This window comes from Jatropha curcas, chromosome 4, assembly GCF_041381405.1.
Source record: "Jatropha curcas cultivar XTBG-Jc1 chromosome 4, XTBG_Jcur_1.0, whole genome shotgun sequence".
In the NCBI taxonomy this organism is placed as follows: domain Eukaryota; kingdom Viridiplantae; phylum Streptophyta; class Magnoliopsida; order Malpighiales; family Euphorbiaceae; genus Jatropha; species Jatropha curcas.
In genome coordinates, this window is record NC_143154.1 from 21,055,502 (window position 1) to 21,059,292 (window position 3,791).

Below are 3,791 nucleotides of genomic sequence, written 5' to 3' on the forward strand. Positions count from 1 at the left end.
GTAATTCTTCCTTCCTTGATTCATTACATAGTTTACTTGTTCCAAGGTTTGCGGATTTAGTGAGTCTATCATGCATTCTCCAATCCCATGTTGCCCATTACACCTGTCACAAACTTGCATAATAGAATTGAGAGGATTAGTAGTCAATAAGTCCAATTTTCTTACCATATTATCTATCTTGGCATTAAGTGTTGTAATGGCATCTATTTCATAGACTTCTGCAGTCTTTTCCTTTCGGAGTTGTTTTGATAATGGCTATTGCTTGCCATCTCCTCTATCAAGTCATATGCCTCATCAATCCCTTTTCTCTCAAAAGATCCACCTGTAGCTGCATCTAGAGTGATTTTAATATTAGGAGATAATGCATTATAGAAAGTCTGTACCTGCAACCATTTAGGCAAACTGTGATGTGGGCACTTTCTCAACAAGTCTTTGAATCTTTCCCAAGCTTCGTACAAGCTTTTTTTATCATGGTGGGCAAATGTCATTATCTCATTGCGCAGTTTTGTGGTCTTTGAAGATGGAAAGAATTTTGCTAAAAACTTTTGGGCTAATTCTTCCCATGTTGTAAAACTTCCAGTGGGGCATGACTGTAACCAAGATCGTGCTTTGTCCCTAAGACTGAAAGGGAAGAGTCTCAGTTTTATGGCATCTTCGGAAACACCATTCTATTTGAAAGTATCGCAAATTTCCAAGAAATTTGTGATATGAGCGTTAGGATCTTCACTAGGTAAACCTCCATATTGAATTGAGGTGGAAAGCATTTGGATAATTGCAGGTTTAATTTCAAAATTATTAGCTTCCACCCAAGGTCTTGTAATACTTGAGGTTATCCCATTAAGGGTAGGTGTTGTGTAGTCTCGCAAGGTGCGGACCGGATGTTGAGGTGGAGGTCCATTTTCTAGTTCGTCTTCCTTAACCATATCTGCTTGCTGTTCGGGTTTGCTTTCACGTGTTCTTCTAGCGGCATTATTCCTGCGACAAGTTCTTTCAATTTCTAGATCAATTATTAGGGGTTCAGTCCTACCTGATCTTCTTTGCATAAACACTTGAAATAATTCTTAAAAGAAGAATTAAATAAAACAAAAAGAATGTCTAAATTAGTATTGATATTGATAATGTCAATCCCCAACAACGGCGCCAAAAACTTGACAATGATTTTCGCAAGTGTACGAAATCGCAACAAGTAATATAGAGTGAAAGAGTATCGTATCCACAGGGATGTATACCAAGTACCAAAATTATGTTAACTTATTATTATTTAAACGGCAATAAGGGGAATTATCTTAAGAAATTAAATTAAATAAATAAAAGAGAACAAAAAAATAAAGAAATCAAGCTACAGTATTTGAAGAAAAGAAATCAAGGATTTAAAAGCTACTAGGGATTTTGACTTCACTTAACTCTATCCAATTTATTTTATTAGTTTGCTAATCAATTTTAATTGTTCAAGTAGAGGAAACAACCCTAAAATCACTAACAAGCTCTCCCAATGTATTGTTAGCTATTCTAATCTGGTCTAATTACCTATCTTCCAATAATGTAATCAAACATGAATTAAATCATTGAGTTTTGTGGTTTGTTTTGTGAATTCATAACCTAAGGTCATTAACTTATGAAAACCCCCCATGAGTCAAACCATATAGCTTCCACGCCAAGTTATTATTCTCATGTAAATTATTACTCTATTCATATCAAAAACCCTTCTCCCGATAGTGATCAATGAAATAAATCAATCCAGGGAAGAAACTCTACCTGGAAGCATTAAGTGCAATAATAAATTATACTTTGAACAAAGAAAAACAAATCTAATTTTATAAATTGGAAAAGAATTTAAGCTACATCAAATCCCTATTATGAGGATTTAGTTCGACATAGTAATCAAATAAAACTCAATAATACTTGAATCAAACTTCATAATCAAAGTGAATAATGAAAACTAAAACAAGATTAAAGTTTAGAAATAAGAACTAGACAACTGATATGTGGATGGCTTCCTTGGATCTTGGCACAAATCTTAGATGCTTGAAGTCTTTGAGAGAGAGAACTATGTAGAAAAATAATAGAACTAGAGATCCTTTACAATAAATGGTTCCTCTCTTTATATAGACCTCCTGGGAAAAAGTCTGACTCCGTTTCGGAAATAGAATCCTTATTAAGTACAAAATCTTCTTTGGAGGTCATAAACTATTTAGGCTTGGATTTCTTCTAAATTAAGAGTCTTCTTTCTTCCTAAATAGGCTTAGATCTTGTTTTGCACGTCAGGAGAATATATGAGGTGGGCCCATGTAAGCTATAAAGACTGGCTCGCGTTTTTAGTTCAAGATAGCTTTACATTTATAGCACGGGCGTGCTACCTGGCACGGCTTGGGCGTGCCAGAGTCTGAGTTCCTTGAATGATTCAGCACCGGCCGTGCTCTGCAACTTGCCCAGAGAAGTACTTGTGGCATAGGCGTGCCAGATAGCACGAGCAGGGCGTGCTAGGCTCTGACTTTCCAAGATAAAATGCATCACGGGTGTGCTAGGCAAGCACGCTCTGAGGTCCTTTAGGCACGGGAGTGCCAGATAGCACGGGCTAGCCGTGCTAGAGTCTGAGTCTCCATTTGATTTCCCTTAAGTTTAGCACGGGCGTACTAATGTGCACGGGCTGGGCGTGCTAGAGCCTGAATGTTTTGCTTTATACTGCTCTTTTCTGTGCCAAAACCCTGCAAATTTCTTTAAGATCAAGTGAATTATGATCCAAGGAAGCTTTGAACAAAATTATATTTAAAATGGAGTAAAAATTAGTTAAAGTGATAAAATTTACTAAAATTCCAAATAAAAACTATATTAAAAATACTGTAAAAATGACACCTATCATAAGGCCACTTTGGTGACTAGCAAGTTTTCCATTCATTAAACATTGATTCATGCAAACTTTATGAGATTAAATTAAGATTTAAAAACTTTAATGACATTATACAATGAGATGTCATAACCTTTCTTTATAAATAACACAGCAAAATAATTTATAAAGCATAAAGAAAACAAACGGTTTTCTCCTTCTATAATTTTGGCTTCGTTTATATCAAATTAATCAACTTCACAATACGAAATCAATTTCCATTAATTAAGCCAAATAAAAGCTATCAAATAAATCTAGAACAGGACCAGACTCTGATACCACATGTTAAATAAACTTTAATATAGCCTAGATCTTATAATTCATAGAATTTGTGTAATAAGAAGACACAATAAGCAGAAGCGTACCTTGATCCATAGCTATTGATTACCTCGTTGCGGCAATTCGATTCTCACCGTAACAGCAGATCTATGTTTCTTCCCTATGGCCTTTTATCAGTAAGTGCTCTCTTAATGGTCAGAAAATTATCAACAGCATGGGAGTTTTCTTTTCATGCTCTCTCAAACAACCTATCACCATATGTGTTTGAGGTAGCCCTCACACTCTTTGTTTTCTTTTCTTAACCTACGCTGTTGATTTTACTTTCTCTTTTATAAGGCAGAGGAAGGGTATTAAAACCCTAACTGGTCCTCATCCTATTAAGCCCAATAACCATCATTTTGGGGCCACCTTAGTTAGAACCAGTCATTTAGTTATATGGGCCACATATAGATTATTAAATAATCTAACATCAAGTTCTTAAATCTAGTTTTGTTCATATCTTGAAAGCTAGAAATAAAAAATATAAGAATAACATAAGAACATACAAATAAATATATTGCTACAAATATATAAAATCCAGTTAAGTAGAAAACGTCCAAATAGTCTTCAAAACTGCAATTGACAATTA

The 3,791-nt window shown here is 34.9% G+C and overlaps 1 non-coding gene across 1 annotated transcript; it reads left to right on the forward strand.

Annotated features, from left to right (window-relative positions):
- Window positions 1-399: 399 nt before the first annotated feature.
- Window positions 400-506, forward strand: LOC149496961 (small nucleolar RNA R71). The gene has a single exon (XR_016320697.1). It is a non-coding gene; the product is annotated as a small nucleolar RNA R71 (small nucleolar RNA).
- The last annotated feature ends 3,285 nt before the right edge of the window (window positions 507-3,791 follow it).